Source organism: Pelobates fuscus, chromosome 3, assembly GCF_036172605.1.
Source record: "Pelobates fuscus isolate aPelFus1 chromosome 3, aPelFus1.pri, whole genome shotgun sequence".
NCBI classification, from domain to species: domain Eukaryota; kingdom Metazoa; phylum Chordata; class Amphibia; order Anura; family Pelobatidae; genus Pelobates; species Pelobates fuscus.
The window spans coordinates 404,339,378-404,350,134 of NC_086319.1; positions in this window are offsets into that span (position 1 = coordinate 404,339,378).

Genomic DNA, 10,757 nt, shown 5'->3' on the forward strand with positions numbered 1-10,757 from the left:
AATAATTAGAAAGTCCATCAGGACCGGGGGCTTTGTGCTTAGGTAGGGATCTAATGGTTGCAGCCACTTCAGATTCCGTGAATGGCGCATCCAATATTTTATTTTGTTGTTGCGTGACTTGCGGTAACGATATCTTCTGTAGGAATGCTAGAATTTCTTCATTGCTGGGAGTGTGTGTGTTCCCGTTTTTGTCCAGGTTGTATAGATTTTCATATTACGATGACAGTTCGTTGATGATATCGATGGGGTTATAGAGTTTGGTTTCTGATTTGGAGAGGATATACGGTATTTTTGTTTGAAGGTACTTGGACTTCAATTGGCTGGCTAATAGTTTGCCGGCTTTGTTTTTAAGCTATAATATTTCTTTTGAAGTTTTGTTGCATGGTTAGTGTATTCTTGGACTTTAAGGTTTAGGATTTTCTCTCTAGTTATCGTAATTTGTTTCGTCGTGGACCTAGAGGGGGACAATTTATTGGAATTTTCCAAGGTTGTGAGCTTTTGGTGAAGTGAATCTTTGAGTTTGCAAAATTTTTCTTGATAGTTGAGCCTATTATTATGAATGTTCCCCTAATCACCGCCTTGTGAGCTAGCCACTGTGTTTTTATAGATGTGTCATCTGTGGTATTGTCGGAAAAATAGTTCTGTATTTCCAGAGCAACTGTTCGTGATTCTTCAGGTGAATCAAGAATAGATTCGTTTAACCGCCACGTGCCACGGCCTTTTGCAGGGTAGGGCACTGCTAATGTGATGATTATCGGAGCATGATCGGACCATGTCCTTTGTCCTATTGTTTGGTCTAAAAGATGGGGTAGTGTTAGTTTATCTATCATACAAATATCTATTCGCGTGTATGTTAAATGTACTGGAGAAAAATATGTAAAATCTTTAGCAGCTGGGTATAGATTCCTCCATGTGTCATAGAGATCATGCGCGGAAATGAGATTTGAGAATAATTTGCTGTTGTGGACAGTGAGTTTGTTAGGTTTTTGATTATGGGTGCGTTGTATGTCTAATGAGGGGTCAAGTATACAATTACAGTCGCCACAGATTATAACGTGGCCTTTTTTTAGGGTAGAGATTTTTTTAATAGCCTTATTGAGGAATGAGAACTGGGCATCATTTGGAGCATATAAGGATGAAATCGTCACTTGGATCCCGTTGAGTTCGCCCACTAGGATAAGCAATCTGCCAGTTGGATCCACGTACTGTGTGGTGGGGGTAAACACCCAATCTGCATGTATTAAAATAGCTACGCCTTTGGATTTGTTGGGTGCATATGCATGATACGCTATAGGGTATTTGGTGGATCGTAATTGAGGCGGGTTGATTTTGCAAAAGTGGGTTTCTTGAAGGCAAACTATAGCAGCACCGGAGTTGTGCATGTCCTTCAATACCTGTCTTCTTTTATACGGGCTATTGAGACCCTTTACGTTTAGAGATAGGATTTTCTTTGTGTTAGTCATTGTTGTATTTATTCAAGCAATGTGGGAATATTAATTTCCTTATATTTGGTCTAAATGCACAAGTTATTGGTATATACAGAGAGAGATGAGGGCACTCACTGTTGAGGCCTAGTGGCAGGTATATAGGGGTAAGTTGTGGCTTCCAGGAGGTAGGTATAGGTTTAAGGATGAGATAGGGAAGAAGAGAAAAGGAAAGGGGAACAACAATACAAAAATAACTATATACATGTCCTTTTTCCTTGAAAATATGTTCCAGTCATACAGAGGCACTGTGGGTGTCACAAGTGATGACCCAGGGGGGGGGGGGGGGGGAGAGAGAGTACCTACAACCTGAATTAAGTAACATTATTTTAAGAACTGCATGTAGGCTGGGGAGATTCCCAGGGCAACCAAATCGGTAAAGTGGCATATGAGCCAGAAATTTACTGCAAGTATTGCCTATATCATGAATTAGTACACTAGTATACTTTAGTAAACTTTAGTAACTCCCTGTGGTAGGGTTATGCCATGTGTAGAAATAAAGTAATGAAGTCTTAGACAAACTATGAGTGGCTTAATAAAGAGGTAATAGATTAGTATTCACATTGTCAATGAAGATCTAAGAACATATGTTAAGTTAACCTTTGGTAATGGTGGATGTTGTTGCAAACACTGCACATGGAATGTACTAGTGCAACGTTAGTGCATTATGCACCTAAAAATAGGTGCGGGACTGATTGAACACATGCAATCTGAGATATAGCGTAAATACGTTCTTAATTTATAACTTGAATTCAAGATTTATGTAATAGTGAAATTAAAATTAAGAAAATAATAATTAACAAGAAGTTGTCTATGCTAACGAGAAAGCTATCACAATAAGCTTGTCGACAAAGGAGAGCTTTATCCTGGGCTGATGATGTACATCAGTTTCAATTTGACCCGGGGTGCGCGCTCAAAGCAGTAAAGTTTGAAATATAGTTAAGCACCGTTGAGTGCTATGTATGTGAGATTACATGAGGTTACAAAAAACATATGCGTCCGTTAATATAAAGGACACAAATTTATAGGACTGTGACTGTAGGGCGACTATCATTGTGGCAAGGAGAGAAATACAAGTAAATATGTCCTGACATCGACCGCAAAGTTCTCTAGTTATATTTAAAGCGGTGGTGTGTCGTGTGGTGAAACTCATTGCTCCTAGTACCAGATATGGGACGCTTAGCCATTGGTGCGGGCTTGATGGTAAATGGCAGTTAATGCCACCTTTGGCGTCTAAAAGATGGAGGGACCACGGGCGAATATGCTAGTCATATACAAAGGGTGATAAAGGAGCACCAATTTAAACAATAAAGGTTGAAAAAGATAAACATATCCCCCTATAATACACATTAAAAGCCCAAGACAAATGTAATATACTCATCGTAATGCCACTTAGAGGAATAAAGGAAAAGTTCAAGCATTTTTAGCTGACGATCCCGCCATAGTCCACTCCGGCTGAAGATGTTTTAGGGAGCTGCCTGCTGAGGGAAGGTCTTTTGGGGTTATAACAGTGGAGGTCCAAAGGCCCCAGGTTTTTAGAAGTTTCAGTTCTTCCTCTGGCTCGTTGATGTTTTGAGTCTTTCCTTGTCGCCATACCAGTAGTTTCGTTGGATAGCCCCACTTGTAGGAGACGTTATTATTGCGTAAGGTTTTCGTGATATTTATGAATTATTTTCTCCTTGCCATAGTAATGGCTGAAAGATCAGCGTATAAGGAGATCTGTTGAAATGGATCCGGGAGCGTGCTTGCCTTCCGGGCCGCGTTGAGTAAAGCATCCTTATGTGTATAGTAATGGAACTTCACGATGACATCTTTGGGGGTGTCGCTTGCCATGCGGGCCGGGTGTGGGAGCCTGTGCATGCGGTCAAACGACCAAGCAGAATCCGGTAGCTCCGGAACTAGGGATTTGCAGATCGATAGTATGTAAGCAGGCAGAGCATCGTGGGACACATCGTCCGGTATGCCTCTGAAACAAACGTTTTGTCTCCTCGATCTATCTTCTAAGTCGGCTAACTTGAATTTTAGAGTGGTATTTTCTTCAGAAATCTTCTGTAATTTATCAACCACTTCATTGTGGGCTGTGCACAGTTCATCAGATCTGTTCTCCAGTTGACTAGTTCTCTCACCTAAGGCCGATATTTCTCTCCTCAGGTCGCTGTCGATTTTGAGAAAGTCCCGCAGAACTTGCAGCATTTTATGGAGAATGCGTTCTGTAACTGCGGCGTCTGAGTAATTAGAGGATATTGATTCATTGTCCGAGGCGGCATCCGACATGTTAGTTGTTTCGCCGCCATCTTGGATTTCCCGCCTGCGGTCTTTTCTCTTAGTTTTCGTTGCTTCTGATAGTTTTAGCTGCTTTGAAGGTGACATTATTGAGGGCTGCTCCTGAAGGGAGGTAGATAACCTAAAGTTATGCAAAACTAGTGCAGTTATCGCTATTGTTGTCGCTTCTCAGGTCAGGTTATCGGCGGAGCTCTCACACCATGCAACTGTACTCGCCGGAAGTCGGACATGCCCCCATAAACAAGGAATTATAATATGACTGTTGAGGAAAATAATATTTTACAAAAATTTGAAAAAAAGAGGATATTGTGATTAAAAGTGCCGACAAGGGGGGGGGGGGGGAAAGTGGTTATGTCCATTAATTATTATTTAAAATAATCTTTTCGTTTATTGGGAGATGAAGAAACGTATGTTAAGTTAAATGCCAATCCCAATATAGATTTTAATAAGAAATTAAAGGATTTTTTCTCCCATTATAGGAATATTAATTTCCTGGACGATAAATTATTTCTATTTTTGTATCTAGAATTCCCCAGGATCCCCACTTTTTATTTCTTGCCCAAGGTTCACAAATCCACTTCGCAGCCCCCAGGATGCCCCATCATAAGTGGAGTTGATTCATTGACTTCCAGGTTGTCCGAATATGTGGATTCTTCCCTCAAAAAATACGCTCAAGGTGCAAAATCCTATCTTAAGGATACAAAACACCTTATCCAAGAACTGGATTGCATCGAATGGAGTGGGGACTTCATATGGGCAACCTTGGATGTCACTTCTTTATATACGATCATTGACCATTCCCTTGGCCTAGAGGCTGTAAAGTGTGCTTTGGACAAGGATACCTAAGTATCCTCCCTCCACAGACAATTTATTTTGGAAAGCATTCATTTTATTTTAACTCACAATTTTTTTAGTTTTAATGGTAATTTTTACTTACAGGTTAAAGGCACCGCCATGGGGACCAAGTTCGCGCCCAGTTATGCGAATATATTTATGGATAGTTGGGAAACTTCGATCATTTGGAACAACAATCCTTTCGGCGCAAACTTGGTACTATGGCGGAGATACATAGACGACATTTTAATAATTTTTGAGCTCATTACAAGAATTTTTTAAATTTGTAAATAGGAACAATCAATCATTAGTTTTTACCCCGCAGTTTGACTCTTCAAGTATCACCTTTTTAGATTGAACAATTTATATTGAAAATTCAACAATTAAGACAAAAACCTTTTTTAAGTCCACTGATTCTAACTCTTTTATTAAAATAACAGTGCACATCATCCAAATTGGCTTCGGGGGGTACCCAGAAGCCAATTCACAAGAATAAGAAGAAATTGCACTGAAGAAAAAAGTTTTTTAGACCAATCGAAAATTTTAAAGGGAAAATTCTTGGAAAAGGGGTATTCACCAGAATTTTTAGATAAGGAAATTTTCAGGTGTAAGAATATCAATAGAAATGATCTTCTCATTAATAAAAACAAAAATAATACAAACGATGATTTTACTCTTTCCTTTGTAACACAATATAATGCTCACGCTTTTAAGATCCAAAAAATTCTAAAAAAAAACATTGGCCCCTTTTACTTGCAGATGAATTTTTTAAAAAAACATATCCCACCAGTACCTAGAAGGATTTTTTAAAAAAGTAAGAATCTTAAAAATCATCTGGCCCCAAGTACCTTTAGGATTAAAGAAAAAAAATGGCATTCCAATTTTAAAAGGTTTTTATAAATGTGGGAGATGTAGGTTGTAGGTTTTTACCAAAAAAAAAACACAGCACTTTATTAGCTTTAAAACAGGTGAATCTTTTACAATCAGAGACTACATTGGTTGTAATACAACTAATGTAGTCTATCTTTTAACCTGTGGCTGTGGGATTCAGTATGTGGGGAGGACCAGCAGAGCGTTAAAAACTAGATTTATGGAACACTGCAATAATATAAAGAGACATGTAACCACCCATTCTGTGCCCATTCACTGCAACAATTTGCCCACATTTTAACCTCGAGACTTTTTTATGTACCGGTATAGAGAAAGTCACCCTAGATGACAGAGGTGGTGATGTGATTAGGAAACTGAGACAAAGGGAAGGGTTTTGGATTTTTAATTTAAAAACTTTCAGCCCCTCTGGACTTAACATTGATATGGTGTGTTTTTTGTAGAAGTTTTTTGTTCAAAAGAATTTTCATTTTTATTTATTTTATTTTATATTTATTTTTATCTTAATTATATTATATTTATTTTCGTGTTTATTCTTTATTTTTATTTAATTTTTATTATTTATTTTTTATTACTTCCCTTTTTATAGATATTTTATTTTATTTTATTTATTTTTTCATTCTACATTTCATGTCCATATCAATTTTTTGTCTTTTGGGGTCTGTTTATTTATCTATATCTTTTGTCTTTTTGCTTGTTCACTAAAGGTGTTTTAGGATTTTTGCACAATGAGTTCTATGGGTTCTTTTATCCCATATATTTTAGTAATGTCGTTGTATTATCATAGCTTTTTTAAGTATTGTAACAAGATTGTCTGTGAGTTATTTTATTATTTTCTAATCATTTGCCATTTTGCATTTTTTGTTTTATTATGCCCTCATGGACTGGGACTCTTTTCGATCGTTTTTTTCTGTGGAACGCATATGTGCGTTCCACACAATACCGGAACTCTTTCACCGCCGGAACGCAAACATGAAAACGAGGCTTGGAACCCGGAAGTGGTTAATCAACAAGCACAGATATCGGAGATCCGACAGGATTGGTGTCCGTTTATGGCGGGAATTTACCCGTACCTTTTCATCATTTAAAAAGCCGACGGAGGAGAAGATAGAACACATTTGATTTTGCCCCTGAGGAAGTCCTTTTTCAGGACAAAACGCGGTGGGCGAAGAGACTAAGGCTTAAAAGGATTATTTGATTGTTTTTTATCTTTTATGTTTTATTATTATTTTTTTGTTTATATGTATGTGTTATTATTATTTTTTTATTTTTTATTTTATTTTTATTTATTTTGACTGCTGCATCCAATCTGCTCATCCAGGAGGTCGCCTTTGGAGCTGAACTTCTCTGAGATTTGTGACATGCTGGCATTTTACTTCATATCTTGTGAGTGGAAACTTGAATAAATTATTTTGTCATCTGTCAGATTGGTGCACTATGTCCTTGTGTCTCTCCTTTATATTTAAGGTTTAATAGAAGATTTTGACCTTCATTGAATTTTAAAGAAACCTTTTTCTGTCTGCAATTTAACTCCATCCTGTGAGTGCATTATATATCTGCGCACTTTATGGTGTTTTAAACGTTCTACACCATCTCTTGTGTTATACTGTTTTATAGATTGTATTTGCATATATACTGAATTAGAAGACTAAAGGGATCTTCTTACAATCTTATTTAGGGTAAAATTTTATTTTATATCTGTTTTACCCACTGGGGTGCACGTGTGTTATATATATATATATTTTCTTGTAAACTAGAAAAATGGTCAGAGTTGTGGCAACTGACATTTAATGTGGATAAGTGCAAGATAATGGATTTTGGACGTAAAAACCCAAGGGCAGAGTACAGAATATTTGATAGAGTCCTAACCTCAACATCTGAGGAAAGGGATTTAGGGGTGATTATTTCAGATGACTTAAAGGTAGGCAGACAATGTAATAGAGCAGCAGAAAATGCTAGCGGAATGCTTAGTCGTATAGCGAGAGGTATTAGCAGTCGAAAGAGGGAAGTGCTCATGCCAATGTACAGCAGACTGGTGAGACCTCACTTGGAGTATTGTACGCAGTGTCAGGATCCCGCGGGTGGCTGCGAGGGGAGGCTGCAGTCCGCTCGCAGCACTCACCCTCCAGCCGTCCGCGGTCCCCTTCCTGGCGTGCGCTCGGCGGACGGCATCCTCCCAGCCACGGATGCCACCTGCGTCTTCCTCTACATCCCCCAGCGGCAGCATGCATGACGCTGCACGCTGGGAGACGGCCCATTTTAATAAACGCCGGGGTCAGCCACCTGACCCAGCGTTAAAGGAACAGTGCCTCAATCACAGTGGGAGGTCTAGATATCTCCCACGTGTGATTGTTAATTCTGATGGGAAATTATCCAATCAGAATTAACCTATGGATTTAAATACTTACCTTTCCTGTTCCTCTCTGCCCTGTTGTGGTCTCTGCTTGCTAGTATTGCTATTGAATTTGTGTTACTCTCTGGTTACGTACTCTGGCTTGTTTATCTGACTTTGTGACTTTCTCCTACCCTTTGACCTCGGCTTGTCTCTCGTTATTCTGTCTTCTGGTTCCCCTTACTCGGCTTGTCTCCTGTATATTCTTTGTGTGCTTAGCCCAGCCACTCTAAGGTCCGGTACTGCACCTTTTTTGTGTGTGTGTGTGTTAGCGTGTTTGGTTCCCGGAATCGTGACACGCAGTACTGGAGACCGTATCTTCAGAAGGATATTGATACCTTAGAGAGAGTTCAGAGAAGGGCCACGAAACTGGTTCATGGATTGCAGGATAAAACTTACCAGGAAAGGTTAAAGGATCTTAACATGTATAGCTTGGAGGAAAGACGAGACAGGGGGGATATTATTATTATTATTATTATTATTATATTATTTATAGAGTGCCGTCAAATTCCACAGCGCTTTACAATGGGTGGACGAACAGACATGCAGTTGTAACTAGACAAGTTGGACACACAGGAACAGAGGGGTTGAGGGCCCTGCTCAATGAGCTTACATGCTAGAGGGAGTGGGGTAAAATGACACAAAAGGTAAGGATAGTATTAGACTAGTGACAGTTGCACAATAGGAATCAGTTGGGAGCTATTAAGAGTTTAAATGATACGCTTTTATGAATAAGTGGGTTTTTAATGATTTTTTGAAGGAGTGGAGACTGGGTGAGCATCTAACAGAGGAGGGAAGCGAGTTCCACAGGAACGGTGCAGCCCTCGAGAAGTCTTGAAGGCGAGCATCAGAGGTGGGAGTACGGACAGAAGATAGACGTAAGTCTTCAGTAGATCGTAAGGGCCTAGACGGGACATACTTGTGTATAAGGGAGGATAGATAGGTGGGAGCAGCATTATGTAGACATTTGAAAGCAAGAACCAGAATTTTAAATTGAGCTCTTTATTTTATAGGAAGCCAATGTAGGGACTGACAGAAGGGTGAGGCATGGGAGGTGCGGGCGGACAGGAAGATGAGCCTCGCCGCCGTATTCATTATGGACTGTAACGGCGCAAGTTGGGAGCACGTAAGACCACTGAGAAGCGGATTTCAGTAGTCAAGGCGAGAAAGTACAGTGGAATGGACTAACACCTTAGTCGCATCTGGCGTTAAGTAGTGGCGGATGCACGCAATGTTTTTGAGATGGAAATGACAGGATTTGGCGATAGAGTGAACATGAGGCTTGAAGTAGAGGTCGGAGTCAAAGAGAACACCTAGGCAGCGAACCTGCGTGGTGGAGCTGATGGTAGCACCATTGACTTGGAGGGAGACAGACACAGGAGTAACAACACTTGAGGGAGGAAAGACCAGAATTTCAGTTTTGGTCAAGTTTAGTTTAAGGAAGTGGGCAGCCATCCAGTTAGAAACAGCAGAGAGGCAGTCAGAGACACTAGTCAAGAGGGACAGGGAGAGATGGAGAACAGTAGGGGACCAAGGACTGAACCTTGAGGGACACCAACAGAGAGGAGTTGGGGAGAAGAAGCAGAGCCAGAGAAAGAAACACTGAAAGAGCGCTGGGAGAGGTAGGAGGAGCACCAGGAGAGAGCAATATCTTGTAGACTGATATTGCTAAGGATGAGAAGAAGCTGTTGATGATCAACAGTGTCAAAAGCCGCAGACAGGTCAAGGAGAATTAGGATAGAGTAGTGACCACGAGATTTTGCAGCGAGTAGATCATTGGATACTTTGGTCAGTGCCGTTTCCACAGAGTGCTTAGCGCAGAAAGCAGACTGAAGCGGGTCTAGCAAAGAGTTTGATTCGAGGACGTCTGACAATCTCGCATACACAATTCTTTCAAGGACCTTGGATGCAAAAGGCAGTAGCGAGATAGGACGATAGTTGGATGGGGAGTTAGGGTCAAGATTGGGCTTCTTTAGAATTGGGGTTACAGTTGCATGTTTGAAGGGCGATGGAAATATACCAGAGGAGAGAGAGAGATTGAGAATTTTAGTGAGAATTTTAGTGAGAGGATATGATAGAAACATTTAAATACATAAAGGGAATCAACACAGTAAAGGAGGAGACTATATTTAAATGAACAAAAACTACCACAACAAGAGGACATAGTCTTAAATTAGAGGGACAAAGGTTTAAAAATAATACCAGGAAGGATTACTTTACTGAGAGGGTAGTGGATGCATGGGATAGCCTTCCAGCTGAAGTGGTAGAGGTTAACACAGTAAAGGAGTTTAAGCATGCGTGGGATAGGCATAAGGCTATCCTAACTATAAGATAAGGCCAGAGACTAAAAATTGGGCAGACTAGATGGGTCAAATGGTTCTTATCTGCCGTCACATTCTATGTTTCTATGTTTAATGCAGTTAATGCATTCTATGTTGCTTTATATTTAATGCAGTTTCAGATAGCCTTTGTTGGGGAGTCAGGGAGAAAAAGGAGGCGACTTTTTTCTCTCTTCTTTGTAATACCTCTCTTGTCTGTTTTTTATCTTTCTTAGCCGCTATCTTTGTGTTTTGCATTTTTTTTGCTTGACATCTTATTGGCTTATCTTGTCTCTCTCTTTGTTTTCCCTCTTCCTCAGTCACTCTTTTTCTTCCTTATCTGTTGTATGCCTCTTACAGCTTAATACTTATAAATGTGCTCTGTATTAGTGTATTCTCTTTTTACTTTAATTCTTATCTCTTCCTTTTTTTTCCTCTTTTTTTTTTCTTTCCTTCCCCTTTTCTTTCTCTTTTTACTTTCTCTCTTTATTTTCCTATTTCCCCCCCCTTTTTTTTTTATTTCTTTTTTTTTATTCTTTATTTTTAGATGCATGAGTG